The sequence below is a fragment of the Diorhabda sublineata genome, chromosome 6, assembly GCF_026230105.1.
Source record: "Diorhabda sublineata isolate icDioSubl1.1 chromosome 6, icDioSubl1.1, whole genome shotgun sequence".
Classification (NCBI taxonomy): Eukaryota; Metazoa; Arthropoda; class Insecta; order Coleoptera; family Chrysomelidae; genus Diorhabda; species Diorhabda sublineata.
Window position 1 is genome coordinate 25,153,556 of NC_079479.1, and position 20,210 is coordinate 25,173,765.

Here is a 20,210-nt window from a genome sequence, read left to right on the forward strand (position 1 = left end):
ACATGAAGTTAATAAATTATATTTTATATTTATGTATGGTGTGTTGTGGTATTTGTCTGGCACATTTCCTTTTACGGCATTTATAATAGAATTTTCGTCTATTATATAAATTTTAGTTGTATGTTGTTCAATAGATTGTATAAAAAAAGAGAAAGAAAAACTGTACCATTCTTAACGGTGATGTATTTGATAAAAATTATTAACTAAATTTTTAAATCGATATTAGTACATAGGGTTGACTGGTTTCTTCATGAACATGCACTAGGGATTGATGACGAGGTAATTCTCATTACTTTCCAGAAAACACAACTATTTGTTTAACGAAACCTATAGAATAAACCGTGTATAAAAATAAATAAAAAAGAATATAAATAGATAAATAACAAATATTCTCTATTTTCGAGTTAGTCCGTTGAAATGTAACATTTTAAGACCCCTACGTTGCGTTTCTCAGAGGACGCAATTTTATTTGATAGATATGTGGGGGGGTCAGTGGAAGTCTGTGAGGTGCAAAGACCTTTTTCGTTATATCTCGCGAACAATCCATCGTATGAAAAATTTGTGAAATACAATTTGTCACAAATCGCTGTGCCTACAATTAAGCTCATATGTTTTTTTTTCGTAAGTCGCAAATTTAAAAAGTTCAAAAGTGCAAATCTCTTCTTTTTTGCTCTATAACTTTTTGTCTTTTGATTTTACAAAAACAATATTTTAGATCGTTTTTTGAGGATTAATTTCACTTATAACTTTTCTGAATTTGATTAATTTTTATGGCTCATGTAGCGCTCCAAAAGTGTTGGGGCGCTTCGATACTCACAACTTTGAGGCAAAAACGAAGCATTTCTCTATTATTAATTATTTTTATCGACTATTTTCCCCGTCACTTATGAGGTAGATTCTGTAGGCGCGTTTTTTTATGTGGTATCCTCAGTAGGCCGAATAAACAGATAACTTTTAAAGCAGACAATGCTATCTTATCCATTCTCATTAAAAAATACAATGTCATCTTGATATTTGGCCTTTAATCGTTCTATAACCGTACGTTTTTGAGGAATGTAATCCCTTTTAATCGATTTCATTAGATCCGTCATTAGAAATTGACACTCTTCACTATTGTCGTGCAAGTAAGCAAAAATATCCTCCACCGTATTTTCGTTGTTATATGAACACAACTAATGTTAAATATTCCAGATTTCCTCCTAAAACTCATTGAAATCTTAAGATGGCGGTAACATTTGACGACAAATAAGAACAATTTTCTTTTCGTCACCTTTACGGCAAGTTTCTACGACGTATAGTTTCCGACATTCGATAGTTTCTTATCTTGCCATCCGGTACATTAAATAAATTATTTACAATTCTCGGAATCGAAGTTGAAATGTACGATATGATTAATTTTTCGGTTACAATCTAAATAAGACGAAAAATTACTGATAATTGATGTTACCTTTTAATAAGATCTTTATTTGTTATGTTATCACATTTTAACGGAAACTCTAAATCAGTGGCGTCCAGTTCTATGGAAATAATCATCGATCTATAATCTAAATAACTCGACAATTATTTAGTAAAATAGAATAGTGCTTGAAAATAAAAATGATTTATGGCAGAAGAAAAATGTTTACTGACTTCAATATTTTCACCAATTTTAAATAAATTCATATGAAAATCTTTATTTCAGTTGTTGAATTGAGTAAGTACAAAACTGCTTAATAGAAAATTCTAATGCAATTCTAAAAGCTGTGATTAAAATAACAGACACTAATTTTTTTTAACATTTTACTACAAAATGAACATTTTATTATAATGTCCATTTAACCTACACAGTCCCGGGGATGTAAATTCGGCCAACGGTTTCACAAAGGTCGTTTAGCCAAAAAAGGTCTCAAGTAAGGCTAGGTTTCAACATGTAAAATCGGTTGCTTGGTTTTATACTGATAATAACTTGTTATGTACTTCAGAACGTTTAGTTTTGAGCTAACATTTCTTTCATTATTTTTAAACAAATTTGGTTTTATTTTTGTATAAATTTTTGAAAATAAAAGTTTACGAATATTGTATCCCAAACTATTCAGTCGAATTACAAATACAAAAGAGTTCTCTTAAAAATTGAGTCAGTCTGCTGAGGTTGTTCGCGCAAGAAGTACTTCGAAGCAAATTGTCGCTTGTTTTTTCGAAATAACTGGACATGTCGCCAACGTTCAATTAGAATAACGTAGGAAGGATAATTCTGAATGGTACACCAGCATTTGTGTGTCAAAAATGTTCGAGAAAATCAGGAAAATCAATTGCTGAAGACAAACCACGACAATGCGAGCTCCCACATTTCAGTTCAAACAAATACGTTTTAGAACAATCAAAACACCGAATTAATGGGTCATTCGCCGTACAGTCTTCGTTTGGCATCCAATGATTTTTTCTTATTCCCGTAGATGAAAGGTAAATAGCGAGGTCAACGTTTGTTTACACCTCAAAAAGCGGTTGATGTGTTCAAATCACATACTTTATATATACTTCAATCGAATTTTTTTAAAACAATAAAGGTATATCCAATTATAAATATTTGATTTAATTTGTCCATCTTAAAACTTAAGTAGCAACTCTCATAAAGCTAAAACTAAGGGCTTTGAGGTTCTGACATCAAAAAAAGAATCGAAGCTACAGATCTTTTTCTAGAGAGAGCTAATTTGTATTTACTTGGATCTTTGGCTATGATTGATCATTGATTAAATCTTCTTAATTGAAATACTATAAGTCAAATTGTTGGCTAAACTTGCATCTTTTTTAGTTTGCACATTACTTTAATAATTTTTTCTTCAACATATTGTATTATATATACATAATATATATATATATATATATATATATATATATATATATATATATATATATATATATATATATATCATCTTTTCCTCTATCTGTACCTCGACCGACGTTATTGTCAATAGTTTATATTGTAACGACTTCGAAGATACCTTCACTATGACCGGTATTATTAATTCTATATTTGAATGTCATAAATACGATGCAGCTGTCGAAGTCTCACGCCTGCAAAGATATATATACGTATTCCAAATATTGGTTTAGGGACAGACAATCAACTTTAATGTGGCTTATATTCAAGATATTTGTTAACTGATAATAATATCACTAACAATGAGCGGAAGATGATATAATTTTCGATGAATTCTATATGTTTATTGGTATTTTATGTATTTTTATGTTGATTAAAATGTTGATATAAACGATTATTATAATCATGTAGACAACAACGTAAATATTCTCAAATATCTTATTCAGCCACCACCATTTTGATGTACTTGATATATTTTCGGATTGAAGCTGTCTACAAAAATCTTTGAAACCAAGTTTTTTACTACAAATTGTCTCCATTACTTCAACTTGTTACTGTCATTAAATAACGTGAAATAAATTCATCATAATATGGATATTTTTTGATATTTTTCAATGATAAAAACCTGTTGATAGATTTTATCAGGGGTCAGGAAAACCCACACGTATACGTGAAGCACCCTAGAAAACAGATATATCCACAATGTGTCCAAAAACCATATAAAGTTTTAGGTTTGAAGCTGAAGTTATAGTCTCTGGAGTCGCATCTTGCTTGTAAATATACACCCAACAAAAATTATCGCATCACTGGTATTTTAGGATATTTTTAATACTTAATTATAGTATGTAAAAAATTAAGACGACCAAAGCAACGGAAACGGAAAATGAATTTAGGAACATGGAACGAACAAGGCCTCTCCACCAAAATCAATGAAGTTCTACGAGAAATAAGACAACTAACTATGGATATAGTGGGGCTAACGGAAACAAAGAAGAAAGGACAAGGTTCAGAAAATTTGGGTCATTATGATCACTTCTATTCGGGAATATCTAAGGACAAACGAGCTCAGAAAGGAGTATCTATATTAATTAAGAAAAGCTTAAGAAAATACGTGTCATCGTGGGAAGCAGTCAATCAACGAATTATCAAAATAAATATAGCTATTTGCGGAAACAAAACGACAGTCATAGGAACATATGGGGTAAATGAAAACGACACAGTAAATAACAAAGATGACTATTTTGAATGTTTGTCTGAAGAAATTTCTAAAGTAGGCACCTCAAGAGAGGTAATTATCCTACGAGACCTAAATGCAAGAACAGGCAAGAAAATAGACGATCAGATAGTAGGAAGATTCGGGGAAGAAGTAACAAATGATAATGGAAACAGACTTATTACATTATGCCAACAAAATACATTAAAAATACTGAATGGCTTCTTCCAACACAAAATGATACATAAAAACACATGGGTACAGCATACACGGGACTTAAGATCTATTATAGACTATATAATAATGAGACAAAACACAAAAATTAGAATACAGGATGTTAAAGTAGAAAGAGGGGCAAACTGTGGCAGCGACCACTTCTTACTTAGAACAAAAATTTTACCTTTCATGCAGATAAATAAAATAGAAAAACAGCAACAAGAAAAAGCATTTGAAATAAAAATTAATAGATTCAATCTAAATAGCTTACAAGAGGAAAGTGTGAAGAACTTATATCAAAAACGTCTAGATGGAAAACTGGTACAGAAAAATTTTGACAATCCGACAGCTTTATCAAAAGAAGCATGATTGCTACAGCGGAAGAAGCCCTGGGAAGATCCGATAACACTAGAAGACCAAGAACGTACTGGTAGGACAAGGAAATTGAGGATCTCATAAACGATAAGAAAGTAAAGTTCTCCAAGTTTCTATGCACGAAAAATGATAATGATAAAAGAAATTTCAAAGAAGCACAGACAAAAGTAAGAAAAGCTATAACAAAAAAGAAAAACGAGACATGGGAAAAGACCTGCACTCAAATAAACACCTACCTAGAAGGCAGCAGAAACACAGAAAGTTGGAAAACCTTAAAATCTCTTCGAGAAGATAGATCAAATAATCTTATATCGCCAATAACATTAGAAAAATGGGATGAGTACTTCTCTAAATTGTTTACAGAAACAAGACCAGAGTTCAAAAATCAAAAACAGGACAATATAAACATCATCACATCTCCGCTTAGAATTACAATTAAAGAAGTAAAAGACGTTTGTCAGTCACTAAAGAATCGAAAATATCCAGGCCCGGGTCAAATAGCACCAGAGTTAATTAAAAATGGCACTGAAAAACTATTTTCTCATCTGCAAATGCTTTTCCAGAAGTGTATAAATGGTGAAGCGCTACCCCAAGAGTGGAAAACATCTTATATGATTACCGTATATAAAAAAGGGGACAGAGAAAATTGCGACAACTACCGGGGACTTACAGTGCTGTGTACAATATCCAGAATTTATGAAAAAATCATAAAAAATAAAATCGAACAGGAATATTGCAACATGGAGGCCGAAGAACAGGCAGGCTTCAGAGCGGGGAGGTCGACTATTGATCATTTATTTACGATTTCGCAAATAATTGATAAGAAAACCGCCAAAAATCAAGAACTCCACCTTTTATAGGTTGACCTTAAAAAAGCATATGACAGCGTACCGCAAACAAAACTATGGGATGCCTTGGAAAGAACACATATAAATGCGGCCCTAATAAAAGCAGTACAAAAGCTTTATGAAAACAATAAAGCACAAGTAAAAATAGGAAACAAGGTCTCGAAAGGATTCTCCATCAATAAGGGGTTAAAACAAGGATGCTGTCTGTCACCCACACTCTTCAAGATATACCTGGAACACGCACTAGCACACTGGAAAAGGAAATGTAAGAACATGGGCATTCCACTAATCGATTCCACACTATATACCCTGTATTTTGCATATGACCAAATAATCTTGGCACAGGACTACAAAGACTTAGAATATATGACAAGAAAGCTAGTAGAGGAATACAGGAAATGGGGTCTAGAAGTAAATTTTAGTAAAACGGAATATATGTGTATTGGAGGAGAACAACAAAATTTATACTTGAAGAAACACAACAAAAAATAAGTCATTATACAAAATACAAATACCTAGGCATGATCATCACTAATGATGGAAGATTAGATGAAGCAATAGCACAAAGAAATAACCAAGGAAGACAAGCAATAAGACAACTAAATAGTGTATTGTGGGACAAACAAATATCCAAGGAAAACAAACATCGAATATACAATAGCATAATAAAAAGTATAACAACATATAGTAGCGAAGTCTGGCCTCTAAAAGAAAAACCAGTGAAAATGCTTGAAGCTACAGAAATGGATTATTGGAGACGCGCGGCAGGAATATCAAGACTGGAAAAAGTAAGAAACGACAGAATCAGGAAGATCATGAAGGTGCAACACACGATTACGGAAGACATTAGGGTGAATCAGTTAAGATGGTACGGACATGTCCAAAGAATGCCTGAAGACCGCATACCCAAACAAATTTTAAATTGGGCACCACAAGGAAGAAGAAAGAGAGGAAGACCAAGATTAAGTTGGAGAGAAGGTATCGAGAAGGATATTCGAGAGAGAGGATTGGAAGAAGATCTTTGGGAAGATCGAGAAAAATGGAAACTGGGAATCGGAAGACGGCGAAGAACGTTTTAACCCGATTAATAAAAAAAAAAAAATTTTAGTATGTATCAACCTAATGGGCAAAAAAATATCACAATTTCTTATAAATTTTTTTGGAAGCAAAAATGCTCGAATAAATCATTTCTGTCTTGGAGAAAATTTCGATTTATTTTGTTGATAATGGATGTGCCTCAACGTTTAACAAGAGATGTGACGAATGAAGAAGCCGCTAGAATAATCGCGCTCATACAAGATGGCCGCAGTCAAAGATACATCGCCGGGTTAATTGGAGTTCAGCAAAGCACCATATTCAGAGTTGTTATTCGCTACCAAGAAACAGGGTAGTTAACCAGGAGACCCGGACAAGGCCGCGGAAGGGTAACTTCGGTAGTCGATGATCGTTATTTAACGGCGTTAAGAATTAGGCATACCACCGCTTGAAGGCTGCAAAAAGATCTGTTGGCTGCTCGTAATGTCCGAATAAGCCTACAAACAGTTCGAAATAGGCTGAGAGAAGCAGGTATACTGATATTTTATTCACGAATGAATCAAGATTTTGTCTGTATTTATCAGATAGGCGTGTACCAGTGTACAGGCGACGTGGTGAACGGCTGGATCGGGTTAAATTTGTCAAACTGAAAGCTTTGGTGGTGGCTCTATCATGGTTTGGAGTTTGGAATTTCTTTCGAGGGTCGCACGGAGTTAGTACCAGTGAATGATGGAAGACTAAATGCTGATAGGTAAATAACCAATATCCTAGATGTAGTGCCCTATATGCCTCATATCTGTGACAACTCTGTGCTAATGCACGATAATGCTCGTTCACACGCTGCTATAGTGGTTCGGCATTACTTAGGAGAGGTCGAGATACCCGCCGTGAATTGGCCTCCACGTAACCCAATAAAGCATGTCTGGGACCATCCAGGATGGCAAATTCTGCAACATCCTGGCACCAATAAGAATATTTTGTACAATTTTTTTGATATTTTCGTAAAACAAACTTTTTGTCCTCTGTAGATTAAACTGATATAAAATAAATGTTGCAAAAGGCGTCTCTATTGGTGTTTTAATTCGTAATAATAATAAAATTCGAAAAACAGGCAACACATTCAAAATATTTAAAAAATAATTAGTGATACGATAATTTTTGTAGGGTGTATATTCAAAACTCTGATCAGCTTTTTTGAAATATTTTTTTTTCTAAATGGTGACGTTTATAACTATATGCTTTTTGGTCCCTCAGTAGTAGAAGTTTCAGCATTCCAACATAAAAAGGACACTTATCATACAGTACAACAAGATGATAGTAAATTATTCTCCTATCACGTTAACCAATCGTCCAAAATCCTTAATCTCTCAACCCAGGTGGCTATTTTGTATGAGGATATCTTGAAAGTAAAACTCTTAAAAGTCTGCTATGTTAGTATATTTCAAACTGTCGTCGTGAATGGATTCAATCGACTTATACCGATTCTCTTTCAATGGTATTTTCATTTTACTATAACCACAAGCAAAATCTGAGTTATATAAAAGTATGATAGCGTTGCAATGTATCTATAAGCCAAAAAATTCTGAACTCCCAACTACCATTACGCTGGTACGTTTTCTAGATGACAAATACCCATTATACCACCCATTTCGTAAGTATATCTGTTGGCGCGCAATCAGCACACTGCAGCTTGAAAAAGTCCATGTAGTAATTATTTGGCTCTATGATACCAAATTCTAACAGATTCACACCTTTGTGTGTTCTTTGCTGCTTACTCTGTCGCCAGGTTTCCCTTCATAAGATCAAGAAAATCCCAATAAATTGATTTAGGCGTATAGCTTAAGCAAAAGTTAATTATTTTGAAGCATTTGATGGACTCGGCTCGGTGCACCAGATCCTTTCTGCATCTTCAACATAATCTTTGTCAATTCTTGGGGAGTTGATTCCTCCCTATACATTTCTCTCAATTTTTTTAAAAACATTGTTCATTCAGTTTACTAACACGTTATTTTAAAACATTTTGCATCGTTTCTGAGAAGAAAAATAAATGTGTTTACTCTGTTTTGTTTATGTCTTCACATTGAGATATAATATACTCGAATATGAAAATTATGGTAAAATAACATCCGATTTATTTTCGACACTATTGGAGCACTCTGTATGATTTTTTTTGTAAATATGATAAAACAACCCAAACCCGACCCTTCAGGTAAACTTTCACATATATTAGGCTAGTAGTTTTAAATTTATATGATTTTTTGTTAACCCCAATCTTTAAAAGACATGTATTTTGACCAAAACAGAAAATTGATGATTCTGAGCTGTTCAACGGCAACAAACTCGATTGTTTGCATTAATATATAACAATCATTTCACATTGCTAGTTCACACTGAGTCCAATCGACAGCCAATCGAGTGGAATACACGTGAAAAGACGAAAGAATCAGCTGATAAAGTTAATACATCATTATTTTGGTATGCGCATAGTATACACATTATATCGACTATCTTAAAAAGGGAAAACCATAAACAGTGACTATCATGTAACATTTTTGGAGTGAGAGTGCACCGTGTCACTAATCAATGAGATTGGTTTGCTAATTGCTTCCGCATCCTCTGTATTCCTTAAATCTGGTCCCCCAGCGACTTCCCTGTGCTCAGATCTTATGAAGATACTCGCTAGATAGAAATTTTGCGTAGATGAACAGGTTAATACAGAAACTGAAGATGAAAGTGTTGTTTTAAGAAAACGATGCGCCCAGTCACACATCAATGAAAATTGTCTGCGTATTCTCTAGATCTAGCCACCATCGACGTTTTCCTGTTATCAAAATTCAAGAGGATACTCGGTGGACATAAATTGTGCGCAGATGAATGCTAAGGACAAATTGTATTATAAAAACGCAATTTTTCAATTCACCTGTTACTATACCTGTTTACCGTTAATGTATTTTCAAAAACAAGATTCTCAATTAGGAAAGAAATAATCAGCTTCATTTAATGTCATAAATTTTTATATCTGATCAAGTTCTTGTTTTGTTTCAGAAGGTGAGTACGTGGCCGGTGGGATGCTCTTAAAATTGTCACCAGCGATTACCAGGTACGCAAATAGCTTTATAATTGAGATCCACGTCATAAACAGTCCCGTATAATTATGTATAATAATTATAAAGGATAATTATTTTCCTGCAACACCGGATAAACATGTATAATGAAACTTCATTAGTAATATCTCTGTTATTATTATTATAATAAATAAAAAAAGATATATTTTATTATGGTGACTAAGGAATAAATTATGTTCGTTAAATAATTTAGATTGAATGAGCCGAGATATTTTAATTACAAACTATTCCAGGTATAATAAGATTCCATAATAATAATTTACGATCAAACTTATTTTTTTCAATTTTTTTTGTAGATCGATTCCATTTAATCGTTTGTTTGGCCTACTGAATAGAAATAATAAGCTTTTATTTTTATATTAGAATTTTTGTCATGGATTTGAATCATTAAATAATAATTACCATTTTCCTGCTCATAATCTAACCTCAAACTTCCGAAAAAAGCTTAAATAAACTGTTACTCTTCATCATATTTTCTGAAATTGGATCTCAAATTTAACATTATTTGTTTAAATTGTTCAATTCATCACAATCACGTGCAGACGATGACATCAATAAACGGGTAAGAAACTGAATTATTTCTACTAAGTTGAAATGAGAATATGAAAAAGAATGAGTTCTTCATGATGTATCTATAAGACGAGCTGATCCTGTTACCAACTAAACAGTTGTTGGATGCAATATATGGCTGTCCCTGATTTTTTCTCAACCTCTCACAACAGCACAGACAAAATATAATATTAATCAGTTATAAGTCGGTGCACATCCGTGAGCACATCTGTGAGAAATCATGCCCAACAAGAGTTTAGAGAAACGCGAGGAGTGACTATGAGCGGCTGGACAGACGCAGAAGAAAATTTAGAACAACCAACCGTTAGAGCTGCTGGTCCCAAATTAAATCCAGAGCAAACTGTCTACCATTTGCCAGAGAGCACGTTAATTGGACTAACAATCAATGGGGCTCCGTTCCCTTCTCAGACCAAAGCAAAATGTGCCTGCATGGTAGCAATAGAAGATCTGGATAAAGATTCGCTAGTGTTGCATAAAAGAAAACGTGGCTTTTTGGTGGAGGTTCCTTGATGGTGCGGGGGATCAACGGTGAGCTGATATATAGAAGAAATTTTAGGTGATCACGTCGTTCCCTACTCTAATTTCAACAGCAAGAACTTTTTCTCAATGCCTGACCACATGCTGCAAGCTCCGTACGGCAGTATTTACAGGATATCGAAATTGCCGCATAGCCCGGACTCTTAAATCCTATCCAGCATTTATGGTATGAACTTAAGAGAAAAGTCTGCACCAGTCACGAAGTCGGACCTTAGAACAGTGCTCACTACCCCATGAATTAAAAAGAGAAGCTATTCTTAGGGCCAGGAGGAGGAACTGTTAATTATAACCCCTTTTTATTGTTAAAGATTCCTTTTAGTTTGATATTTTTTCTTTACCAAAAACATAACTCAATAACAACATAGACCACTCGTTCTAACGCTAAGACTAATGGGTTTGAGATGCTGAAATCAGAAAAAGAATGAAAGATACAGATTTTTTGGTATCTATATCTGGATTTTTTTGCTTTTTTTTCAGTTCCTTATTCTTCTATAATATTTCTCATTTATTTTCTTCGGCTGTGATAACGTTCATTACCTAATTTGTCGAGAGGTTATATTTTATATAACAAATGTTATTAAATGTCATGTCAGCAATAAATATATAATACAAACAACAGGAAATAATTAAAGTACAATTAACAAAGTTACTGTTACCAATAATTATTTTTTTTTTTCGAAATTCGTGTGTGACAATAATTGTATTTCCCCAACTAAACATAATAACAAACAAGATATGGAATTAAATAAATTATTATAGCGTGAAAAAAATTTTCAACAACTTGCTTAACTTAATAGTGACATAATTATTGCGAGCTTGGTGACAGTATATCAGTAGTTGAAATTATGGTTTAACCATGGAAAATATTACTATAAAGTATTAATGATGACAGTATGGTCCTATAATTACCCGACATAACCTAGAAATATTATAAGTACATAATACTTAAAGGATTTTAAAATTCAAAATGCCACGGTGAATATTTATTTAGCACCCTATAATATTGACGGTTCTTATTGAATTTGACAGAATTATTTTCAAGATATTAACAAAAAAAATATTAAAGCTGCACTAGATTTTCATTTACGTGTGTAAGATTGCAAAACTTCTGCACCGTTTCACGATCATACATGAAGCATGGGTCCAACGTACGTACCAGAGACAAAAAATAATCATAACAATGAACTGAATGAGATGAAACAGCTCTAAAGTTGAACGTTTTCATTTACAAACAAAGTCAAGACATTTTTTTAGAAATAATTCTAGTTGAGTACCTCAAAAACATATTTATTGCGAGTATTAGGTGAAGATGTTACGTATGAGGGTAAAAATCAAGCGATAACGACTGCGTTTGGTTAAGAAGATTATGTTGTCACTTCAGCCTCCTCACATTAATTCTTATTCCTAAAATTTAGAAGAATCTTATTATAAAAAGCTGCTATTAAGTTTCGAGATATGGCAACACTGATATGAATATGTCAAAAGTGTGACATTTTTAATGATGGACGTGCTGTCATACAAGTAGTATTTGAGTTGTTTACAGATAATTTAGAACAATCCACTTTAGTCAAAAAATTAAATTCGAAACATTTTAATGCCATGATTTTCTATGACTTTCGACGTAGATCAAACCAACTGCACTGTGCCAATCAACTCGCTTCGACTTCAATCGTGGTCGAATTCAGCTACAGGATGAATTTCGTGAAAGTCGTCCAAAATCTTCCCTAAAACATCGTTGCTGTGCGTAAACAGATATTGCAAGATCGTCGTGTGATTAAAACCCAGAAAAACCACCTTTTCCCTGATATACAAGAATGTAGACCACTCCTACTCCGACGAGGAATCCTCACCTTCCTTAGATTCCCCGTTTCATATCCTGGAGTATCATCGCCAGGTCGTTTAATAAACCCATCTCAATGTTTGGGACCCCGAAACAGCCTACCAGCACGTCCTCTGCATCAATTTTCACGGGCTCTCGCACTACTGCGAAGCCTCAAATTCCAACGCCATTCCCGCAGTTCCCGAATACTGCATCCGTTGCTCTCCAACCGGTAACTCCACAGATTCTTGCAAGGCCAAACCTATCTGTCCCTCTTGTGGTGTATCGAACGGTAAACTCGATAAATGTCCTAAATCGAATTTTCCTTTCTGTAATAATTGCGACGTTTCTCATTCCGTTTTCTACCTCTGATGTCTGAAGAGAATGGAAACCTCAAAAATCCACCAGGAAACTATCTCAGTTACTATGGAAAAACCCCAAACTCCCTAAGACCTTTCAACCGACACCAAAATCCTTGTCGACATATACCATCAAGAATCCCTACTTCTCGCGTAAAACCCAAGTACCTTCCACTGAAGTAAAACTTCAGGAATTCTCTATTTTGGTGATCTAAAATCAACCTTGCCGGCTCTCCTATATCCATCAGATAAAATCCGACCTCCCACCCCACTTCACACATTCTTCGTCGTTCGTCGTTGCTGCAGATTTTCTGCGGTTTCCCTGCAATCTGGTTTAGAATGAGCAAAAAAAAAAAATAATAAAATAAAAAACCCAAACCGAGAGGAACCGTTTCCGCACGAAAGCTCTCTTTCCAATTTCTTCTGGCCAAACATCCTGAATTTACGTTTTTCCTCCTCCATGAAAGTTAGCAAACATAACCTTACGCAACCACCACAAAATTGGCCCTGCAGAGGAACAGTTCCTATATCCAGGGCCCAATCCAACAAAACCTCCACCTATTAAAATTTTCCTTATCCAACGAGTCTCTCCCTCTCTCTCTCTGTAGATCGCGGTGTTTTAGAAGACTGAATCTCTGCATATGAATTCGAAACTAAACAATAATCGACTGTATGGGTCTATCAAGAGTCAAATACAACAAAAGTTGTAGCACTTCGAAGCATATGGTCGCCTGTTTTTTCTGGTGGTTGAAAATACGCCTATACAATCGACTATTCGAGAAAAGGAAAATCCAACAAAAATTGATCAAGGACGAAGCACTTCGAAGCAAATGGTTCTTTTAGAGTAACGTAGAATGGTTAATTCTAAATGGTATACTAGCATTTGCTTGCCAGAAATCAGGGGAGAGAATCGCAGAAGACGAATCATTCTCCACCACGACAATGCGAGCTCACACACATAAGTTCAACCGAAGGCGTTTTTGAACAGTCAAAACAGTAATCCGCTGTACTTGACACGTAATATTTTCCCTTATTTCTGCAGATCAAAAATGAATTGAGAGGTCAACGTTTTTCTACACATGAAGAAGCAGTTGATGCGCTCTAATCACATGTTTTGAAGGTACTATCAGAATGGAAAAAATGTTCCGACAATTGTTTCAAAGGCATGCAAAAGTGTATTGATATTAATAGAGAATATTTTGAAAAACAATGAAGCCATATCCAATCATAAATATTTGTTTTTATTTGTCTCAAAACTTTCTTCTGGTACTCGCTTTATAGTCCAATAAAGTTTTTTATTCATTTCTAGTTGCTTGATCCTATTTGGTTATATTGGTAGCAGTACTTTATAGATGTCAGAATAAGACTGGCTTCAAATACTGTGCTTATGTAGATAAAGCAATCAATTGGATAGGTTAATCAAGACGATACAAATTTACGTCAAAATTTGTGCCGTGTAGAAGGAAACGGATGTCTGTTTGTACCAGTGACTTAAAGAGAACAAATTTGATTTATATATAACTGTTTGTTTGTCATAAGTCATTAGGAAAGATTCTAGGAGAGACAAATCATTCTTCATCACGACTACTACTGCTCTAAGTGTCAAGTATGACGCTTGTATGTATGATTGTACATAATATTTCGTTTTTTATTACTAAAAACATAATTTCAACTACCTTATTGACGTAAAAACAAGTTTCATGATTTAAAATTTACGAATTAAACAAAATTGGTGGTCAATAAATTACAGTTTTTTCTGTGCTATAAATTCATCATATCACTTCATATGAAACAACTTCTCACCTCATCATTATGTAGATTCAGAAAGTGAGCTTCGAAATCTGATAAAATTTTATGGAGACATCGCACGTAACGGTTTCAAAGAGTGAATAATAAAATACCTAGTGGAGGTAAATACTATTTCATTTTCCACGAAATAATCACTGAAAATTAGGAAATATTTGAACTTAATAATACTAGTATGGTTAGAAATACATTTCGTGCTCAAAAAAATTCTCAAACGCTAAAATAAAAGATCAAAAGTAAAACGGGGGTTTTACTAAATATTTTTTGATTGTAATTTTTATTATCGAATAAGTAAATTTGGAATTAATAATGTTAGAATTTACGGTGATGATAAGTGACTGCGTTCGATGACATATACTTGAAATAATGCCTCAAAAAGATATTTAGCGTTAATAAATTGGACAATATTGCATCCATTTGAATTTACATATTCTTCAATACCAATTCGTTGGATTGAAATAATAGAAAGTCGTTGAGTAGAAGGAACTGAGCACTTCTATCGTAAATAATAAACGATACAGACAGTTTAAGAAGCGATAGTTCTGCTTATTTATTTATCAACAGAGCTCAAAATTCCATCTCCTCGGAATAGAAGTGGAGGTTTTACATGGTTTCGAATAGTCAAATCACCAAATTGGCAAATGAATTCATATAAATGTGATTTTGAATTTTTGTATATATTTGGTAAGCCCGTACCTGAAATTCAAAGAGAATGCAGTGCCAATTAAGAAAGAGTTTTAGGTACAATAAGGGTAGTTTTAATTGTCAGTCGGTTGTCTGTACAGCTTTATGTTTGAAAAACACGAGAGTCGTTTATCGATCGTGTCGACGCTGAAAAAAGCAACGTCGCGGTGGTGCTAAGTGCGAGTGTGGCATGCACGCCATCTTAGCCGCCCGCAATTAAAACTTGTTATCCTGCATGATATTTTCCGGCTCTCTTTTAGTCGAATAATCGACCTTTGTTGTATAATTCCGCTAAAGTTTGGATAGAAAACATTCAAAATTTGTTACACTTTACAAAATTTGATATAAATAACGATAAAACTTGAGATTATAGAAAATTAATTAAGTAGAAGTAGGAAATCATGTCGATGAATGTACATTTCAAGAGTTGTACCAAACATACTGTAACTCTTTTCATTTGTAGGATGAATTAGTAAACACTGTCTCTTAACAATACACTTCACTTATTATAATTTACTTATAAATGTCACTTGAATAATTTCTGCAACTATTTTTACTAATTCGTTCTTCTTACTACGACTATTTATTTAAAACTTACTGCGCTACATAAACTTATTTATATACCACAAATAGAAGTTCTGGAGCAAAAAGAATCAAAAGAAATAAGACTTTCCTAGAAATTATTTAGAAATATTTCCTAGAAATATTGAAAATAACCCGCCCGCTATAATGAAAAGTTCTAGAATGCGCTTCAGTCATTTATAAAAAATGCTAAAGACGCCGTGCGAATTCGCCGAATTTTAAAATTCCAGCTTAGAATCCATCTCGTGAGCTTGTTTGTAACAATATGATTCATATTGATAATCGTTTACTAGTCTCTTACGACCACATCTAGTAATAATGATCGTGAAAAAACTAATGTAAATGATGTTTCTAGGGATTTTTGTCTCACTTCGTTGTATCTTATCCTTCTAAGTAAACGCTCTGTTGTCTCTATCGTTTTCTCACAGAATGCACAGTGAGTACTTTTCCTAGTGACATGGAGAGCTTCACTTTTGGCCTAATATAGCTTGTGATAGAAGGATGATAGCAGCAACAATGAGAAAATTTGATAACTAATCTAAGAAAAGCTTGGAACCTGGACAAGAATAATTGTGCTCTTGCCTTCCAATTCCTGTGCTTCTAAACCTCTATTCTATTCCGTGCATAATTCTTATGACTTCGAAATACGTAAACTATTTTTCTTGCGATTTATGTTTCACTTCGAGGTATCTAATCCTTTTGAGCAGATACTTTGCTTTCTCTATATGCTGCTTATACGCCGATTACGCTGATGTCGTTCGGTATTATTCCTCAAAGAACCAACCATGGTTCAGCGTCGTTTCTTGACATCTTGAGAAGTTCGTCAGGCATGGAGTTTCTGATCTTTCAGCCCTCTGATCAGTTAGTTGCTGATGTGACTTCTCATGCCTCATCTACCCAATTCAGCTCCTAGGTTACACAAGAGTGATAGCAGCTCAATCAGATGTTGCTCCAAAATTTGAAGTATAATAGCTTCGACTCTATCACACAGACATAGACAAGAAGTACCAGATAAAAATTATTTTATAAAACTGTGACTGATTCTTATCGGGAATTCGTCAATCAATTTTTATAAAATTTTCTACTCTCACACTGTACTTAATATTTTAATTATATTTCTAGGATTTGTATAGTTAACGAAGCATGTACAACACGTCTCATCATTGTGTGAGATCATTCAAAATGATATTTTTAATGATTTCGCATTTTCTTTCCGGGTCATCTTCACGTGTTGACACTAAAATGCAAATGTTGTTTTCATAGTCTAAATGTTTTCAACATTTTTGCACGCTCTAATGATTAGGAAGAACTTTTTTTGTGAATGATGTACCTGTAATTATACAGAATTAATTATAATTAAATAATAAATGCAACTGATTTTACTGTGAAAGATAATTACTGTTTTCCTCTTCATCAAATTACATTGTTTATGACAGTTGAAAACCTGTACAGTTAGTACAAAGAAAACGTATATTTATAAAGTAATTATGTTACTTGGTATTAGGTTGTTGTATTTATTCTAATTGTTTGTAATAATTGTTGTTATATCCCTCCATATAATATTTTCTTAATCATGTCATCTTCAGGAAAAAAATCACCTTCCATCCTACTTACATAAAAGCGGAATGAAACTTCCATTACATTGGATGTCATATCCCGGTAGAAAGTTCATAGACCTTTCTTTGTTAGTTAAACTATTAGCTTTCTTCTCATTGAACAGACTTGCAAGAAAAGGGAAGAAAAAACACTAGAATTATCAGTGAGAAAATTGATGAAAACGTTAAAAAGAAGCGAGAAATGGGATAGAGAAAAAGACAATATAGAAAGAGGGAATGAAAATGCATATAATAACACATATAGTGAAACAGGAGAAAATAGAAAGGATTTCAATTGGATTGGAAGTAGATTTAAGAACTACAAGAAAAGACTAAAGGAAAGCAGCATTGCGAGTGAGGAACTAAATGGAATAAAGACAAGAAAAGATATCAATAAACACCCAAATATAACGATGGATATTATAAAATACTACCTAGTTGAAAATGGAAGAAATTATTCAAGAAAATGGAAGAATTGAATCGAATTATGATGAAGAAAATTGATAAATGAAACGAAACATGTCTGAGAACAAGTACAAGGAAATTATACATTCATGAGTGGACAAATGTATGGAAACAATAAAAAATTTAGAAGAAAGAAGAGTAAAAAAGTGTTACCGTGGAAGGAAAATGAAATAAGAGAATCAAATCATATAACAAGAGAGAATTAATACATAATTGAGTGAAATGAAAGAAGATTTAAGAGAAATGAGAAGAGATCAGAAGAAACATTGAAAATGAGCAAGGAAATGGAAAGAAGACGAATTTAATTATATGAATAATAACACATACAGGAGAACAAGCGCAAGGAAAGGAAATATTTACGAGTGAACGAATTTATGAGAACAACGAAGAATTTAAAAGTTACACATTGAATGATAAAAAAGAGAATAAGAAAAAAGTAACCAAGGAAATGAAATAAGAGAATTAAATCATCTAACAGGAGAAAATAAATACATAATTGAAATGAAGAAAGAAATTAAGAGATATGAAAGAAAACCAAATTAAAATAAGGAAGAACATGAAAAAAAGACAAAATTGATGAAATGAACAAGAACACATACGTGAGTACAAGGAAAGGAAATTATGAAAGCAACAAAGAATGTGAAAAAGAAAAATAGAATCGTAAAAACAAAATCGAAGGGAAAGGGAAATTAAAGGATTAAGAAGTAATACCAAAGAAAAGGAACATCGAATTGGAAATGGAAATAAAAAAGCAAGATAGGAACGATACAATAAAAATATAATTATAGATAATATAAGATGTTACAGCTGGTAATAATTATATGAAAATAATAATGGAAATAATGAAGTGAATCAAAGTAAAATGTTGAATATTTTGTTATTATTCACTAGACTATTCACAGTTTATAGCGGTTATTGTCAGTTTGTGAGTGAAGACGAAATATCTCACAACACACTATAATTAGTTTCAATACATTTGATAAATATAACCGTTTCATTAATGGAAAAAATTGAACTGGACCCCCTAAATTATTTCGTATTCAGTTCTACGTGAACAAATTAAACTGAACTTCCACTTTTCTGCAATGTTATATGATTCGAAAATTTTGTTACGGTCATTACCTTTCACATATACTACTTAATATCCTTTCTTTTATCAAAATTCCATCATTTTATTATATTTCTATTATTTTTTACAATTCTTTCTGTTACAATTAAATATTTTCAAAGCTAAATTTCAGTTAACGTTAATGTTCTATTCACAATTGCAGAGGACCAATTCAAAACATACGTTAAAATGTAAAAACATAGCGTGAGGTTAAGCGCAGCATATTAGTCGTGCGGAATATCAAGCTAAATACACTTTTTGGTGTTAAAAATAAAAATCACATACCACAGACAGTATAAATAATAAGATAATTCAGATTATTTGCTGCTATAAACATAGACAAGAAGTAACAGATAAAAATTATTCGATAAGACTGTGACTGATTCTTATCGGAAATTCGCCAATCAATTTTTATCACATCAAAGTTAATGAAGCGTGTACAATACGTTTAATCATTGTGTGAAACCATTCAAAATGATATTTTTAATGATTTCGCACTTTCTTCCGGGTAATCTTCACGTGTTAACACTACAATGCAAATGTTGTTTTCATAGTCTAAATGTTTTTAATATTTTTGCACGCTCTAATGATTAGGAACTTTATAAGGACCAATCAAAGCATACGTCAAAATGTAAAAACAAAGCGTGAGGTTAAGCGCAGTATATTAATCGAGCGGAATATCAAGCCAATTACACTTGTTGGTGTTAAAAACAAAAATCACATACCACAGACAGTATAAATAATAATTTTACTAAAATTGCTTGCTGCTATAAATATCTTTCGTGTTTGTTTGAAAAAAAAATGAGTTTTGCTTAAATATTTTCAAGTTGACACCAACAAACTAAAATCTTCAACAACAAATATTCCTTTCGTTAGCAATGATAACAGCTTTTAAACGACGAACCGTATTCTAGATCAGTTTTTAAAAGATATCATGCGAAATATTTTAATTATATCAATATATCGCGAACTTTCTAACAATCCTATCCCTAAAATGTTCATGAACCTGAACTGCG

At 33.1% G+C, this 20,210-nt stretch overlaps 1 protein-coding gene across 1 annotated transcript in view; it reads left to right on the plus strand.

Moving 5' to 3' along the window:
• Nucleotides 1-20,210, plus strand: part of LOC130445363 (zinc finger homeobox protein 4) — a 282,274-nt gene that overhangs the window by 103,790 nt on the left and 158,274 nt on the right. The gene's annotated exons all lie outside the window — the stretch shown is intronic.